This window comes from Hyla sarda, chromosome 7, assembly GCF_029499605.1.
Source record: "Hyla sarda isolate aHylSar1 chromosome 7, aHylSar1.hap1, whole genome shotgun sequence".
Classification (NCBI taxonomy): Eukaryota; Metazoa; Chordata; class Amphibia; order Anura; family Hylidae; genus Hyla; species Hyla sarda.
The window spans coordinates 217,516,338-217,535,428 of record NC_079195.1 but is presented as its reverse complement, the minus strand read 5'-3'; the positions used below and the strand labels follow the sequence as shown (position 1 = coordinate 217,535,428).

At 41.9% G+C, this 19,091-nt stretch overlaps 1 long non-coding RNA gene and 1 pseudogene across 1 annotated transcript; both read left to right on the top strand.

Moving 5' to 3' along the window:
• Nucleotides 1–1,522: 1,522 nt before the first annotated feature.
• Nucleotides 1,523–1,674, top strand: LOC130283571 (U2 spliceosomal RNA; annotated as a pseudogene).
• A 4,789-nt stretch (nt 1,675–6,463) lies between these two features.
• LOC130283337 (uncharacterized) lies at nt 6,464–10,572 on the top strand. The gene is made up of 3 exons (XR_008846660.1): nt 6,464–6,607; nt 8,783–8,937; nt 10,417–10,572. It is a non-coding gene; the product is annotated as an uncharacterized LOC130283337 (long non-coding RNA).
• The last annotated feature ends 8,519 nt before the right edge of the window (nt 10,573–19,091 follow it).

Below are 19,091 nucleotides of genomic sequence, written 5' to 3'. Positions count from 1 at the left end.
TCTGCTGGTGGGGTCACTGTGTATATACATTACATTACTTATCCTGTACTGATCCTGAGTTATATCCTGTATTATACCTCAGAGCTGTACTCACTATTCTGCTGGTGGGGTCACTGTGTATATACATTACATTACTTATCCTGTACTGATCCTGAGTTATATCCTGTATTATACCCCAGACCTGTACTCACTATTCTGCTGGTGAGGTCACTGTGTACATACATTACATTACTTATCCTGTACTGATCCTGAGTTATATCCTGTATTATACTCCAGAGCTGTACTCACTATTCTGCTGGTGAGGTCACTGTGTACATACATTACATTACTTATCCTGTACTGATCCTGAGTTATATCCTGCATTATACTCCAGAGCTGTACTCACTATTCTGCTGGTGAGGTCACTGTGTACATACATTACATTACTTATCCTGTACTGATCCTGAGTTATATCCTGTATTATACCCCAGAGCTGTACTCACTATTCTGCTGGTGGGGTCACTGTGTATATACATTACTTATCCTGTACTGATCCTGAGTTATATCCTGTATTATACCCCAGACCTGTACTCACTATTCTGCTGGTGAGGTCACTGTGTACATACATTACATTACTTATCCTGTACTGATCCTGAGTTATATCCTGTATTATACTCCAGAGCTGTACTCACTATTATACAGACTTCAGAGCTGAAATCTTAGCATTCCTTGCTGGTTTGTTGTTCGCCTTTTGCTTATTCTAATGATCTGCAGCAGGGGATGGGCTGAGATTGTTCATATAGTATCATTCACCTTGGTTTGGTCCGGTGGCTCTGACATGTGACCCTCAAGTGACATTACTTTGGTAAATTTTGGTTCAAAATGGATTCCCATTGACGATAGAACATTGGTTTTACTGAGGGTAAAGTCTTTAACAACAAGGTAATGGGAACTACACCACTGAGGGATAGGGGGGTGTCTGTGGACAATTTGTGCACAATCCCCATATCCAACTAGCAGAATTATGAATACAGCTCTGGAGTAAAATTATTTTCTTTATTCATTCCCATACATATATACATCAAAAGTAAACATACATACATACCTATGTATCCAAAACAATATTAATTGCATTCTCTAATATTCCAACACTATATGTCCCAAAGAATTCCAAGAGAAGAAGGGAGGTAAAGAAAGGAGACAAAAAGAAAAAAAAGGAGAAAGAGAGGCGGGAGAGAGAAATGAAAAAGAAGAAAAAAAATGTATATATTTAATAATAATAATTATATATATATATATATATATATATATATATATATATATATATATACGGGATGAGTATTTAACTCATGGAGAGTTCACCACTCCTGGTGTGACTGAGCTTTCAAGGGCCACTAAGCACTCCGCAGGCCTGCGGAGTGCTTAGTGGCCCTTGAAAGCTCCGTCACACCAGGAGTGGTGAACTCTCCCTGAGTTAAATACTCATCCCGTTTAGTTGGTCTAAGGCCCCGCATCTCAGCCAAGCCAGATTACCCTGCTCTACTCCGCTTCTCGGCCTTTTGGCTAAGATCAAGTGTAGTATCTGTTCTTATCAGTTTTTCACGCCGGTGTGGGGATGGGTGCTGCATGGAGGATGAAGTGTTCCGGGGCTGGTTCTGCGGAATCAGCTTGACGGCTGCCCCGATGTGACCTGTTCCCTCCGGGTTTCGCCATGAGGCTGAGAGGGTCTAGAGCCGAGGTACTTTTGTGCCTCGGGAAGTGGTGACCCCGAGGTGCCGAAACTCACTGGGAGTATTGGCTCACTGAGTTGAAGCACGGGCACCATGATCTCTTCACCTTGTGGCACTCACCTCTTGATTCCCGGCCTTCTGGCTAGGATCAGAGAAATTTTTATAGATCCGGCTGGATGTCCGGGCAGTATATCTGCACACATTCACTTATTTATTTCTTTTTGTCTCACTGTGTCACTTTTTGCGTGTTGTGTGTTCACAGGATTTGTCAGGATGCGGTAGCCCTTCTGAGTGTCCCTCCTGGCGGTCTAGGGGAGGTGTGTGTGGCCATTAGGTTCCGCACCTCCCTGCAAACACCCCGGGTACTCCTGCTTTGGCAGGGTACCTACCGTTATCGGCTCTGCGGGCAGATACCTTGGCTAACGCCAAGGGGGATGCCGGGAGCATTTGTGGTCCCCTAGTAGCTTCGGCGAAAAGGGACATCGAACCTGGAACCTCGCAGGTACCTTTTGGTCCGGAGGTGAAGGGTAAGGTTTGTTTGGGGGCCTCTCTCCTATCGGAGAAGGGCTTGCGATAGACCGCATCCTTTGTGCACTTTTTCTTGCACTTTGGGTGAATCGAGAGCACGTTCCTCGGCTTAACAATAAAAAAAAAAAAACTGAAACAGCTGTCTGCAGATGGGTGTTCTTTCCTTCTGGAGAGAGAGTTCTGGCTTGGCATTAATCCAGATTAGCTTTTTATATTCCGTAACTGGAGCTAATCTGATACCAGGGAACAATATTCAATAGTAGAAAGAAATAAACTCGGCACTGCTTCCTTAATTATTAGCACCTGACATCCAATGCCTCTGCTGGCTCAACCACGTCTGATGGTGCTCACTGGTAATAGCAAAGTCCAATGCAAATAATCCGTAGAGAAGAGAAAAGAAAACCAGGGCAACTCACCAATTACGTAAACTTCAAGCTTCTTTATTGATCCATGAAGGGTATAAACTGTGCAAGACACGGGTGGACAAACAACAGGGGGACGTTCGTTCGGGGCTACGGTGCCGTTTCGCAAGATATGCTTCAACTGGCCCACATCGTCTTCCAGTCGGAAACACATTTAAATAACCCTCCCCTCCGTTGCCATAGAAATGAGCCAAACAAAAGGTAAGTGCAATTAAAAATGTTAAAAACAACTGTGTGATACTCCTAAGATTTTCATTTATGTTAGTAATGCACTGAGCTCAGTACGTTCATTAAGACCTAAAGGCCCCATTGCTTCCAACCGAAGAATCCATTTAGTTTCATTTCTTAACAGAATTTCTTCTTTATTTTTCCCAGCAACACCATGTTCGATCCTTTCAAGTCCGGCAAAACGGAATCCATATTTTTCTTTCGAATGAACTTCATTAATATGCTGAATAAATCTAGTGGCTCCGATGCCGGTCCTGAGGGATCGAACATGTTCGCGGATTCTGTGAAATAAGGGCCTTTTTGTCTTCCCAATATAAAATAATTTACATTTACATACCAATGCGTATACTACATGAGAGGATCTACATGTAATACATTGTTTCACATTAATAGTATTACCTGCTAATTCTACAATTCTACATTTCATATTTAAAGAGCAAAATGAACATGAACCGCAAATAAAATTCCCTTTTGGGCGTAATTCAGACAACCAATTCTGTCCCGTTGCGTTTTTTCCTTTTTTCAATAAGTCTCCAATTGTTTTCGTTTTTCTATATGTAACAATCGGTTTTTCATTAGTAGTTACTGCTATGTCAGCATCCTCTTGTAAAATATACCAATTATTCGCAATAGCTTTTTTCACTACATTATTAATAGGAGTATTTGAAAAAGAAAAAACGCAACGTTTATTGTTAATTCTATCTTTCGTTTTCAGCAACACTTCTCTTGGTACTCGATCTATTTTCTTTCTTGCATCTAAAATTAAATTAAGAGGATATCCTCTCTGTTCCAAACGATATTGTAAATCATCTGCCTGTTTTTGAAACAGTATAGGATTGCTGTTAATTCGTTTTAGTCTGACTAGCTGACTGTATGGAATACTATTTTTGACCTGGGGGGGATGGGATGAGTGATAATGTAACAATGAATTTTTGGCAATCGATTTTCTAAAACCAGATGTCACTATATTGCTATCCACAATATCTATCTGTACATCTAGAAATTCAAGATGTTGATCTCCAAATATATATGTAAAAAACATATTAACTCCATTCACTTGGTTGAGATATTCAACAAAGGCAGCAAATTCCTTCTCTGAACCGTCCCAAATGATAAAGAGGTCGTCCACATATCTGAGAAAAAGTTTAATTTTACCAATAAAGGGGTTCTTGGATGTGAACACCCATTTGTCTTCCAACATGGAGAGAAAAATATTGGCATAAGCACATGAGGTGGGAGACCCCATGGCTGTACCATGTGTCTGTCTATACCAATCCCCTCCAAACTGGAAGACATTATTACTCAACACGAATGTAAGGGCTTCAGTAACAAATTCAATAAAGTCAGGAGACTTACCTGTTTTCCGTAGGATAGTGGTCATAGCCTCCACACCCGAACATTAAAAAACCGTCTTGGTATATTTTGCCGAAAGTCCATAAGTCGGTGACCCAGCCCCCGGGGCGTCCTATTGTCTCTGGGATTGGGTCACCGACAGAATATCTGTCCAGTTACGTGGATTGGTTAGTGTCACCCCTATTGAGAGAATTACCTTCTTATCTCAGGGACACCGGAGATTTAATTAAAATTTTGAATAATTTTCATTGGCAACCTGGGTTAAAACAGTGTTCCGTGGATGTGGAGAGCCTATACACCCGAATCCCTTTGGATTCGGGTGTGGAGGCTATGACCACTATCCTACGGAAAACAGGTAAGTCTCCTGACTTTATTGAATTTGTTACTGAAGCCCTTACATTCGTGTTGAGTAATAATGTCTTCCAGTTTGGAGGGGATTGGTATAGACAGACACATGGTACAGCCATGGGGTCTCCCACCTCATGTGCTTATGCCAATATTTTTCTCTCCATGTTGGAAGACAAATGGGTGTTCACATCCAAGAACCCCTTTATTGGTAAAATTAAACTTTTTCTCAGATATGTGGACGACCTCTTTATCATTTGGGACGGTTCAGAGAAGGAATTTGCTGCCTTTGTTGAATATCTCAACCAAGTGAATGGAGTTAATATGTTTTTTACATATATATTTGGAGATCAACATCTTGAATTTCTAGATGTACAGATAGATATTGTGGATAGCAATATAGTGACATCTGGTTTTAGAAAATCGATTGCCAAAAATTCATTGTTACATTATCACTCATCCCATCCCCCCCAGGTCAAAAATAGTATTCCATATAGTCAGCTAGTCAGACTAAAACGAATTAACAGCAATCCCATAATGTTTCAAAAACAGGCAGATGATTTACAATATCGTTTGGAACAGAGAGGATATCCTCTTAATTTAATTTTAGATGCAAGAAAGAAAATAGATCGAGTACCAAGAGAAGTGTTGCTGAAAACGAAAGATAGAATTAACAATAAACGTTGCGTTTTTTCTTTTTCAAATACTCCTATTAATAATGTAGTGAAAAAAGCTATTGCGAATAATTGGTATATTTTACAAGAGGATGCTGACATAGCAGTAACTACTAATGAAAAACCGATTGTTACATATAGAAAAACGAAAACAATTGGAGACTTATTGAAAAAAGGAAAAAACGCAACGGGACAGAATTGGTTGTCTGAATTACGCCCAAAAGGGAATTTTATTTGCGGTTCATGTTCATTTTGCTCTTTAAATATGAAATGTAGAATTGTAGAATTAGCAGGTAATACTATTAATGTGAAACAATGTATTACATGTAGATCCTCTCATGTAGTATACGCATTGGTATGTAAATGTAAATTATTTTATATTGGGAAGACAAAAAGGCCCTTATTTCACAGAATCCGCGAACATGTTCGATCCCTCAGGACCGGCATCGGAGCCACTAGATTTATTCAGCATATTAATGAAGTTCATTCGAAAGAAAAATATGGATTCCGTTTTGCCGGACTTGAAAGGATCGAACATGGTGTTGCTGGGAAAAATAAAGAAGAAATTCTGTTAAGAAATGAAACTAAATGGATTCTTCGGTTGGAAGCAATGGGGCCTTTAGGTCTTAATGAACGTACTGAGCTCAGTGCATTACTAACATAAATGAAAATCTTAGGAGTATCACACAGTTGTTTTTAACATTTTTAATTGCACTTACCTTTTGTTTGGCTCATTTCTATGGCAACGGAGGGGAGGGTTATTTAAATGTGTTTCCGGCTGGAAGACGATGTGGGCCAGTTGAAGCATATCTTGCGAAACGGCACCGTAGCCCCGAACGAACGTCCCCCTGTTGTTTGTCCACCCGTGTCTTGCACAGTTTATACCCTTCATGGATCAATAAAGAAGCTTGAAGTTTACGTAATTGGTGAGTTGCCCTGGTTTTCTTTTCTCTTCTCTACGGATTATGATACCAGGGAACATTGCCTGAAAAGGTGATGTAATGAGCTGATATAGATATAGATATATATATATATATATATATATATATACATTTTACAGGCTGTAACTAATGGCCAGGCCTGTGGATAAGAATTCATATATTTCCATTCAGTAACATTGCACATACGGCCGTATACATTCGACATTCCCTGCAGAAACATCTCATTGTAGGGACATACCAACACGGATGAAAGTGATCACCCCCCTCTCCCTTTGGTTTGGACCTGGCTATAACTGCCACCAACTAGCAGTTGGAGAAGACCTGTGGATGATCGGCTTGGATACTGAGGGTATCCACCATATAGAAGATTGGATTAGATACAATTAAAAAGGTTTTCATAATGTCAGGTTAGAGCATACAGCAGTAATAAAATAATCCCATCCGTATATTGTCTGATATGATGTAGCAATATAAAATATATCTTAGGTTTCCTTGGGTAAAATGGTCCCGTCCCAAAAAAATTTAGGGCAGATTTCAATAAAAACTTTTAGCAGTGAAGGGCCCATCATGGTCCCATATTACAGCTCCGTATGGCTTAGACCAGTGTTTCCCAACCTGGGTGCCTCCAGGTGTTGCAAAACTACCACTCCCAGCATGCAGGGAGTGGTAGTTTTACAACAGCTGGAGGCACCCTGGTTGGGGAACACTGGTGTAGGGTGATGTTCACACAGCCACTTTTAAAGGGGTTATCCAGGAAAAAAAATGTTTTTATATATCAACTGGCTCCAGAAAGTTAAACAGATTTGTAAGTTACTTCTATTAAAAAATCTTAATCCTTTCAGTACTTATGAGCTTCTGAAGTTAAGGTTGTTCTTTTCTGTCTAAGTGCACTCTGATGACACGTGTCTTGGGAACCACCCAGTTTAGAAGAGGTTTGCTATGGGGATTTGCTTCTAAACTGGGCGGTTCCCGAGACAGGTGTCATCAGAGAGCACTTAGACAGAAAAGAACAACCTTAACTTCAGAAGCTCATAAGTACTGAAAGGATTAAGATTTTTTAATAGAAGTAACTTACAAATCTCTTTCTGGAGCCAGTTGATATATATAAAAAAGTTTAACATAATCTGTTAAAAAACGGTCGCAATTTTTTATTTTTTTTTTATTTATTTTTTGACTGCCAGTTTTATTAGTACAAATCAAGCTGGAATTTTCACAGGTATAAAATAGTAAGGATAAGATCACACAGTGTATTTTCATTAATATTTGCAGCAATAAAAAATTAAAATAAAATTATATATATATATTTCTATCTATAAATCTATATATGTATATATGTCTGTTTTTCTAAACAGGCAAAGTTGTCAAAATCCAGTAGTAAAAGCCGATCAGTCAATGTGACTTTGAACTAGGCGCTTATTTCTATGACAAATTCCACAGAAAATAAGCGCCGATTCAGATACGGAGTTGTGAACGTACCCTTGAGATTAAAGGGGTACTCCAGTGGAAAACAATTTTTTTTATTTATTTTTTTTAAATCAACTGGTGCCACAAAGTTAAACAGATTTGTGAATGACTTCTATTAAAAAATCTTAAAAGGGGTATTCCAGGCCAAAACTTTTTTTTATATATATCAACTGGCTCCGGACAGTTAAACAGATTTGTAAATTACTTCTATTAAAAAATCTTAATCCTTCCAATAGTTATTAGCTTCTGAAGTTGAGTCGTTGTTTTCTGTCTAACTGCTTTCTGATGACTCACGTCCCGGGAGCTGTGCAGTTCCTATGGGGATAATCTCCCATCATGCACAGCTCCCGGGACGTGACATCATCATTGAGCAGTTAGACAGAAAACTTCAGAAGCTAATAACTATTGGAAGGATTAAGATTTTTTAATAGAAGTAATTTACAAATCTGTTTAAACTTTACAGAGCCAGTTGATTATATATATATATATATATATATATATATATATATATATATATATATAAAGGTTTTGCCTGGAATACCTCTTTAATCCTTCCAGTACTTATCAGGTGCTGTATGCTCCAGAGGAAGTTGTGTAGTTCTTTCCAGTCTGACCACAGTGCTCTCTGGTGACACCTCTGTCTCTCTCAGGAACTGTCCAGAGCAGGAGAGGTTTGCTATGGGGATTTGCTCCTACTCTGGACAGTTCCTGACATGGACAGAGGTGGCAGCAGAGAGCACTGTGGTTGATTGAAAAGAACTCCAAAAAGAAATAGAACTTCCTTTGTAGTATACAGCAGCTGATAAATACTGGAAGGATTAAGATTTTTATATATAGACGTAAATTACAAATCTGTTTAACTTTCTGCCACTGGGAGTACCCCAGTGCAAAAATCTACCATGTGTGAATCCACCCTAAAAGGGATTCTGCAATTTAGAATCTCCAATATGGCCTCATTTTTCATTGGCACCTCCCTGCATATACCCAACAATCCCCCCCACCCCCCCAGGACCAATCAATAGCACCTCCCTACTTATGCCAAGCACTGCCCCCCTGACCCAATTAATGGCACCCCCCTGCATATATGTATGTGTATATAGTATTCATGTTTCCCACAGCTTTTCTAGTTGATGTTGCCGGACTACGGGTCTCCAGGATTGTGACGCTAAACTGGCATCGCTATAGAGGTCGTCAGCTCCGAGTTCTGTTAGTTAGACTGAGGGGCAATATGCGGGCCCGGGCCCATCCCTACAGACGACCGGCCATCTAAACGGTATGTACAGATATTTATGTGGTGACCCAGTAGGGGAGTTGTTACCCCGTACCCTTGCTGCCCTGTCAGTCTGCCTCCTTTCAGTGTCCCCTGGGCCCCCCTTGCACTTGTCCCCCATGTAAATATGTTAATTATGTATTATACTGTGTAATGTGTGAAGAAAGCATTGTCATTTTAAGACTGTTTGCCATGTGAGTTGTCATGTGATTGTTACCCAGGAGGTATCAGTGACCAGGTGACCTAGGGGTGATCAATGGGATCCCACCAGAGTCTCCCCCTTAAAAGCCCTGGGAGGAGTCTCTTCTCTCTCTTAGTTCCTGAGTCCTTGCTGAGGTGCAGTCGAGCCTAAGAGTCTGGAGTCATAGGAGCCTCAAGTCAAGTCTGCAGCCACAAGTCTACAAGTAACCTAAAGTCACAGTCTTGTCAGTCACAAGTCAGTCAAGTCAAAGTCATCTGTCAATTTAGCGTGGCCTGCACTAAATTGTCTCTCTCTACTATATGTCCCAGCAAGCCCTTAAGGTCTCTGAGTCACTGGTCACCTCCTTGGGCCCTGGCTGAACTGTGTAGACTTTTCCACCTGTCTAACCTCAGTAAAGCTATCGTTAGCCGTAACTTTGGGGTCAGAGTCATTATTGCCCCGTGCCTAGCTCAGGATTCAGCTGTATACCTTCGGGTGGTATTGAGGATAAACCACGCCCTGGCGTCACGAATACAAGGGTATTTCCATCTGCCCTGCATCACCCCCCCCCCCCCATAGCACATTTACAACAAATGTTGACCAAATTATAAATCACCATAATACAGCACTATACGAGGACGAGCATATATTTTATGATATAAGGGTATACTCTGCTTAACAGCGTGATTAAAGGAGTTTATAGGGTTAATAAGCGGGTTGTCGTCTTTTTTTCCCCAAAACAGTGTAACTTCAGTCCACAGGTTGCGTCTAGTATTGAATTCAAGTGAATGGGATGAGCTGCAATACCGGACTCAGCCACTGTGGCGCTGTTGCTAAAAAAAATATCACTTGTATTATTATTCCCGAATTATTAGGCTGCTTTTACACCTGCATTGTCAAAAGCCACAGCTTGCTATTTTTTTCCCCATCTAGTTATTTAAAGGGTTACTCCACTGCTCAGCGTTTGGAACAAACTGTTCCGAACGCTGGAGCCGGCGCCGGCAGCTTCTGACGTCATAGCCCCACCCCCTCGATGTAATGGCCCGCCCCCTCAATGCAAGTCTATGGGAGGGGGCGTGATTCCCCCTCCCATAGACTTATATTGAGGGGGTGAGGCATGATGTCATAAGGGGGCAGGGCTATGATGTCACGAGCTCCCATCGCCCGACTCCAGTATTCTGAACAGTTTGTTCCAAACGCTGAGCAGCAGAGTACCCCTTTAATAATGTTTTTGATCTTTTTTTTATTATTGTTTTATTAATTGTTTTTGTTTTTTGTTTTTTCATTTGCTTCCTATCTAGGTTCTTTATTGCTGGACTGGAATCCATCTTAGGCAATTGTGATATTATGTATTCAGTCAATGTAAAGAAGAAGCTATAGAAGCTTAGACAACAACTCTCATCATCTTGTTAGTAGTTCCTCCAGTCCACTGATAATAAAGAATGATTCTGATCACATCTATTATTCATTATTTGTATTCATAATTCCTATACTACAGCATTAAACCTAATACAAAAGTCCGGCACTACTTCCTTAACACAGAAGCTGCTATTTTCATAGCTCTCACCAGCAGAATAGTGAGCGCAGCTCTGGAGTGTAATACTGGATATAACTCAGGAACAGTACAGGATAAGTAATGTCATGTATGTACACAATGACCCCACCAGCAGAATAGTGAGTACAGCTCTGGAGTATAATACAGGATATAAAATCGAGATTTTCCTAGCTTGTGACGGAAAATAGAAGTTATATGAAGACAGGAGGCGAGTATCTTGCATTAATCTTTCTTTATTAATGCCCATAGCAGAAAATTAAACCTTTCAGTTTTAATGTATTTAAAGAAAAACTCTCTCAAAACTACAACTCCCAGCAGCCCCCTGAGGTCTGTGTGGCCAATCGTAGCCCAGGTGGCTCCAATAAAAGGGCTGCTGTATCATAACTCCTCCTCTTTCTTGACTCAACGTCATAGCCGACACAGGATAGCCGGTCATCGACTCCACATTGACTCCACAGGTCTCCGACGGACCTCCAGAACCGGAACACCAGTGCCTGTCCAGACTCGGGACTACCGTCTCCCGGAAAACCGAACCAAAGAAAACATCCCAACGGGGACAAAACAGGAACATCTTAGCCGCTGCCAAATAGCCTCAGGCGATCCTCAATATCCTGAAATCAGAGGAGAAAAGAACACCATAAAAGGGTTGGGAGGGAAGATACTCGCCTCCTGTCTTCATATAACTTATATTTTCCGTCACAAGCTAGGAAAATCTCGATTTATATATCAGACAGGAGGCTCGTATTTTGCAAGTTCAAAGCTAAAGCAACAAACAAACACATCACAGATATGTCATAATGTAATAGGCAGACTAACCCACGGTAGACAGGACCGACATGGATACATGAGACTCCGGTCTGAAGTAAAATTGGCGAAAAGTCGTCTCTGACGACCAATCCGCAGCTAGTAGAAGGTCCGAGAGAGAGCCCCCCGAAGCAACTACCTTAGTGGCCATAGCTCCCCTGGAGGAGTGGGCACCAAAAAGGGAGACATCTATCCCCGCCATGTCCATGGCGGACCGGACCTACCGGGCTAAGGTAGCTGAAGACACCGGCAGGTGGGGCCGGACATAGGAAATAGGGAGTTGAGAGGAATCTGGTGACCGTAACTCCGCCGTCTGTGCCTCATATGCCTGAAGGCAGCGAACAACACAGAGACAAGGATGTTCGGGGAAGAAAGGATAAAAGACCGAGTGAATACCGGTCTTGGTCCTACGAACGACCGAAAACCGAACGCCCTCAGGCGAAAATTGACGCCTGGAGACATCCAAGGCTTTCACGTCTGAGACTCGTTTTATGGAGACCAAACATAAAAGGACGGTCAACTTGAAGGATATAAGCCATAAAGAAAGTTCATCGTTATCCGCCCACGCGGAGAAAAAGTCTAGTAGCTTGGAGACATCCCAAGTAGCCTGGTATTTGGGACGCGAGCACCGGACAGGGGTAAGCTGAGATAGCTGACCGGTAGACATTGATGGAACAAAAAAATGTACCCGACTCAAAGGAGTTCGCTAAGTAGTTGACCACTACAGACACAGGAGCATGAACTGGATCAACCTGTCGTTGATCACACCAACGAACCCAGAGTCCCCAGGCTGATCGATATGCCGATCGAGTTCCGGGGGCCCAGGCCAGAGCGAGGAGATCCCTAGCTGATTTTGAAAGTTCGTTATCTGACTCTGGGACCCCAAAACCAACCACGCAAGGAGAGGCAGGTTGCCCTCCAACACCAGGGGATGGAGACCCTTGGTCGGATTGGTGAGGAGATGAGGGAAGTGAGGAAGCAGCCGGGGATAATCGATCGCCATCCCAAGAAGTAGAGGGAACCACGGTTGAGTCGGCCACCAAGGAGTGATCAACACAATCGTTGCTCTCTGGTTCACCACGTGAAGGAGAACCTTGGAAATCATTGAAAACGGAGGAAACGCATAATGCGTCCCCTCCAGCCAACGTTGTCGAAACGCGTCAACTGCGCAAGCTTCCGGGTCCCGCCTCCAACTGTAGAATTGGGGCAATTGGTGGTTGAGGCGAGAGGCGAATAGGTCCAAAAGAAGTGGACCCCAAAGCCCAGGAAAACTGCCCGATCCAGCCGCCAGTCGCTGGCATCGATCAAGTAACGGGAATTCCAATCCGCCACCAAGTTTGAGACTCCCGGAATATATTCCGCCACTGGGACAATGTCGCGGAGTAGGCAGAAGTGCCAAAAATCCTTCGCGATATCCACCAGGATTCTGGACTTCGAGCCCCCCAAGCAGTTGACGTATTGGACCGCCATCACATTGTCCATGCGCAATAACACACAGCAGTTGTACATGTGTGTTAAGAAACTTCTGATGGCGAAAAACGCCGCTAGGAGTTCCAGCGCGTTGATGTGTAATAGACACTCTTCTGCGCCCCAGCCCTGTCGGCTTGCATCCGAATCTATGATGATGTCCGGGCTGGAATTGAATATGGTCTTGCCATTCCACTCGACGGCATGAGGAAGCCACCACTGCAATTCTTCCGTGGCTTCCGGACAGAGGGATACCTCGTCCGCATATCTGAGACACTGTCGAAGATGCAGAGTTTTTAGCCTCTGAAGGGCCCAATGGTGGAGTGGGGCCGGAAAAATGGCCTGGATGGAGGCAGATAGTAGACCCACCAGGCGAGCAAGTATGCGTAATAATACGCGACCCTTGCGCAGCACAGCCCTGATTTCCTTGCGAATGAGGGCTAGCTTGGACGTGGGAAGTCGTAGACCCGCTTGTTTGGTATCCACCAAAAAGCCTAGGAACTCCATCTCCTGAGCGAGAACAGATTTCTTGTGATTGATCAGGAATCCCAAGTCCTGCAATAGAGAAACCGTCCATTCCATATGAGTAGTGGCCTGTGCCCTGGAATGAGCCATGATAAGCAGATCGTCCAGATATATATATATATATATATATATAATCATCCGTACCCTCTGCTTCGTAGAGATGCCACCACGGGCTTCAGCAGTTTGGTGAAGCACCATGGGGCGGACGATAGGCCGAAGGGAATGCAAGTGAATTGCCACATTCGACCTCTCCATAGGAAGCGGAGAAACTGTTGAGATGACGGGTGAATGGGAACAGTAAGGTAGGCGTCTTTTAGGTCTACCTTTATCAGCCAATCCCCCGGCCACAAGAGATCCCGAAGGAAATGGATGCCTTCCATTTTGAAGTGTCGGTACACTACGTGTTGGTTCAAATTGCGAAGGTTTATCACTGGGCGGAATCCGCCACCCCTCTTCTTGACTAAGAAGAGGTTGCTGATAAACCCCGGGGATGATGGATTGACTTCCATTACCGCCCTCTTGGTCAAGAGATCCTGTAATTCGTTGTCTATGAGAGCAAAGTTTAAATTTGTGAATCTTATAGGGGGTGGGATTACGAGAATATGAGACTGCGGATGGACTGAGGTACTCACCAGTAGATGGACGGGAGCGGGGATAGCCTCTGGCGCCACGTCCTCTCCACGGTCTTCCTCTGGGAGGGAAGAACGATGCGGGTTGCGCCACTGGGAGTGGGTAGGATGGAGGAGCCTGTGCGTAGTGAGCTGGAGCTCAGGGTGGTGGCCTATAGTAGTTAGATCAGCCGGCAGATCGGCCCTTATTTCTGCCGGCCCTAGCAAAAACCTTATTTGAGGAACCGGACCGTTTTAAGGACGTTTGGGCCTTGTTCAAGGAGGTAAATAACCCCACAAACTTATTTATGTATTTTATGAGGGTGTCCCCAAAAAGCATGCCCTCGGCCGAGGGACCCGGTTTGGATTCCGCTAGGTGGGATAATTGAGGATCTAATCTCATGAGTCTACGCCTTTCGGTAGAGCAAGTGGTATTGGCGGATCCGTGCATACAAATGGCCCTCTGGGCCCATGAGTTGATTAAGGTCCACCGGTTGGCTGGATGCAGCCGCCTGCTCAGACAGATTCAAGATCTTAGTCAAAGGTCCTAGGAGATCTAGGATACGGTCCTGTATAGCTTTAAAGGACCGTTCAATGCCCTTTTTTGGGAATTTACCTTTTTTCGTTAGGTATTTCATAAATATAGGGTCGACCTCGGGGATAACGGCCACTTTCCTCGGAATCGAGGGTCTAGGGCACTCTGCCCTCAATTTGCTTCTATTCGTTCTCCCGAGGGACCTACGAGTCCAATGTTCTATAAAATTGGACACTTGTGGGGAGGGGTGACCAATCTCCGGAGCGTGGGTGTGATATCTCATCCGGGTTGAAGAATGGCTCTCCAAGAGAGTCTAAAATGGGGTCACCCTGGGTCTCATGGTTAGCGTTGTTAGAGAACGCTACAGTCCCACCTTCCTCATCATTAGAATCAGACTCTGCAGAAGACTCAGATCCAGCGGACAAATCCTCATCAGAGGAGTCCACGAAAGAGTATGGCTTGGTCCGCCTAGCGGACCTACGCCTCTTAGTATTTATCTCCTCGAGGCCCGAGGGTCGGAGAGAGTCTGGAGGGAGTGTGGGTTGGCAGACAGTGTTAGGGACTGCCCGGGGCATGGATTGTTCTTCCCCTGCCGGGGAGTCGTAAGCGGGCACCATGTGTTTACGTTTGTGTGAGGCTTTGCCTCCAAAGGGGGAAAAGAATCTGGCCACTAGCTCCACTAGTGAACTCGCGGAGGTGCCGCAGTCACCAGTAGGGAGGAAAAAGGCCAGGAATAAGTCAGTATTCCTTAATGGGTACAATGAACATAAACTGTGTATATATATATATATATATATATATATATATATATATATATATGTGTGTGTGTAAATATACAACCTCAATATATGCAAGAATAACACAGAGTGATTAACATATATACTTATCTGGCTATGAGCAGAAATAAAGAGGAGGAGTTATGATACAGCAGCCCTTTTATAGGAGCCACCTGGGCTACGATTGGCCACACAGACCTCAGGGGGCTGCTGGGAGTTGTAGTTTTGAGAAAGTTTTTCTTTAAATACATTAAAACTGAAAGGTTTAATTTTCTGCTATGGGCATTAATAAAGAAAGATTAATGCAAGATACGAGCCTACTGTCTGATATATAACTCAGGATCAGTACAGGATAAGTAATGTAATGTATGTACACAGTGACCCCACCAGCAGAATAGTGAGTACAGCTCTGGAGTAGAATACAGGATATAACTCAGGATCAGTACAGGATAAGTAACGCCATGTATTCTCAAATCTTCAAGCTTGTCTTGGTGTCATCACCATTTTCTGAGCTTTGGTTCGGTTTAAGTATTTTATCACTTGTTTATTATTATTGTTGCGTGATCTATAGGTATCACCTGTTATAAGTTATTCTGGCTGCAGTTCTGACCTGTTCTCTCAGTTTTCATTAATTTATTGCACATTATTTACCCTATATATATTTTGTGATTTACCGGCCTTAAATGGGCTCATTAAAGCAAATGTTTTGCTATTGCAGTCCTTATGGTAAATAAAAAAATCTTTTTAATGTACTTTGTTTAAAAAAAAAAAGAAGTTTTCTATGTTTTATTTGTATTAAAATAAAAGCTGCCACTAGGTGTCTCCCTAGTGGTCCAGAATGCATTTCCCTCCATCTCTTGCACAGGCTTTGGACTCCTGCTGGCCTGGCAGAAGTCCAAACACAAGAAGTGCAGCCTGGAGTGCTGAGGGATGTGTTTCCAGCCTCGTCCAATCATAGCTCATCCCAAGCTGAACTGCCGTTTGCTGTTGGTTGCAGAGTAAGGGAGGAAGTTCTTCCCTGTATGGCTTCAGAGAATGTCCCGTCTGCTGAGAAACCTGCACACCAGTCTGAGAACATGAACCTGAACCAGTGGGGCAAAAAGTATTTAGTCAGCCACCAATTGTGCAAGTCCTTCCACTTAAAAAGATGAGAAGCCTGTAATTTTCATCATAGGTATACTTCAACTGTGAGAGACATGAGAAAAAAAATCCATAAAATCCCATTGTCTGATTTTTTAAAGAATTTATTTGCAAATTATAGTGGAAAATAAGTATTTGGTCACCTACAAACAAGCAAGATTTCTGGCTCTCACAGACCTGTAACTTCTTTTTTAAGAGTCTCCTCTGTCCTCCACTCATTACCTGTATTAATGGCTCCTGTTTGAACTTGTTATCAGTATAAAAGACACCTGTCCACAACCTCAAACAGTCACACTCCAAACTCCACTATGGCCAAGGCCAAAGAGCTGTCGAAGGACACCAGAAACAAAATTGTAGACCTGCACCAGGCTGGGAAGACTGAATCTGCAATAGGCAAGCAGCTTGGTGTGAAGAAATCAACTGTGGGAGCAATTATTAGAAAATGGAAGACATACATGACCACTGATAATCTCCCTCGATCTGGGGCTCCACGCAAGATCTCACCCCATGGTGTCAAAATGATCACAAGAATGGTGAGCAAAAAATCCTAGAACCACACGGGAGGGCCTAGTGAATGACCTGGCTACCATCAGTAAAACATTACGCCAACAGGGACTCAAATCATGCAGTGCCAGACATGTCCCCCTGCTTAAGCCAGTACATGTCCAGGCCCGTCTGAAGTTTGTTAGAGGGCATTTGGATGATCCGGAAGAGTATTGGGAGAATGTCATATGGTCAGAATAAACCAAAGTAGAACTTTGGACGACTGATCTGTGTAAAGGAAAGAATGAATGGGGCTATGTATCATGAGATTTTGAGTGAAAACTTCCTTCCATCAGCAAGGGCATTGAAGATGAAACGTGGCTGGGTATTTCAGCATGACAATGATCCCAAACACACCACCCAGGCAACGAAGGAGTGGTGTCGTTAGAAGCATTTCAAGGTCCTGGAGTGGCCTAGCCAGTCTCCAGATCTCAACCCCATAGAAAACCTTTGGGAGGAAGTGGAAAGTCAGTGTTGCTCAGCGACAGCCCCAAAACATCACTGCTTCAGAGGAGATCTGCATGGAGGAATGGGCCAAAATACCAACAGTGTGTGAAACCTTGTGAAGACTTAGAGAAAACGTTTGACCTCTGTCATTGCCAACACAGGGGATATAACAAAGTATTGAGATGGACTTTTGTTATTGACCAAATACTAATTTTTCATCATAATTTGCAAATAAATTCTTTAAAAATCAGACAATGTGATTTTATGGATTTTTTTTTCTCATTATGTCTCTCATAGTTGAGGTATACCTATGATGAAAATTACAGGAGCCTCTCATCTTTTTAACTGGGAGAACTTGCACAATTGGTGGCTGACTAAATCATTTTTTGTATTATGTATAATATTCTATATACTGATAAATAAAATAAGGGACGGGTATACATGTGCATTGCAAAAAAGGGAACCTAAATGGTTCACAATGACTAATTCAGCTCTGCTATATTTATGTAATACAGTATACTCCAACCTGCGTCTCCCCAGTGGTTTCAAGACTACAACACCCATCATGCCATGACAGCCGAAGGCTGTCATGGCATGATGGGATTTGTAGTTTTGCAAACACTGGAAAACCAATACTCATATAAAAGTATGAAAAATACAATAAATATAGTAAAATTAACACACATTTACATGAGGCAAGGTACATCTCAATTACTTATACTATTCATTGACATCATTTTAAAGGCTGTATTGCCACTTTCGATGTTTTTCTAGATGCAGTAAAAGCCAAAATTGTATTTAAATAAAGAAGTCTCAATCTTTTCTTCATACTTAACTTTCGTTTATGAACCATTCTCAACTTTGGCTTAGTTTCATTAAAATCAGCCATATTGTAAACATAACACAATATTATGACTACTATAATATTCAAAAATAAAATAGAATAAAAAATATATATTAAAATATTAACACAATGTTATGACTGAAGTAATATTTAAAAAAAAAAATATATATATATATATATATATATATATATATATATATATATATATATTAATTTTATTTTTATTTTTTTTAAATATAACTTCAGTCATAACATTGTGTTAATATTTTAAAATCTTATTTTTATATATGATATCAGTCATAACATTATGCATTATGGGTACGTTATGATGTAATATAAAATATAAATATATAAATAGATTAGATAGATATCACACACATCTATCTATTATATATATATATATATATATATATATATATATATATATATATATATATATATATATATATATATATATATAAATAAACATAGTATATAGGAGGTTGTGACACCGGACACCAACGGAACCACCGACAGGTCCCAATCACTTTAAATGGCGTCCATCAGGGCCCCGTCAGATGCTCGCATTTCAACGGAATCAGCGAACGGAGCTCTGAACGCTGACGTGAACATATTATACATATATTAGTATTACATATATTATTACAAAATCAGTCATCACATTGGACATAAAAATATATTGTTATATTACATAATCAATTGTTTAATATTTTCAGAAATGTAACAAATAAA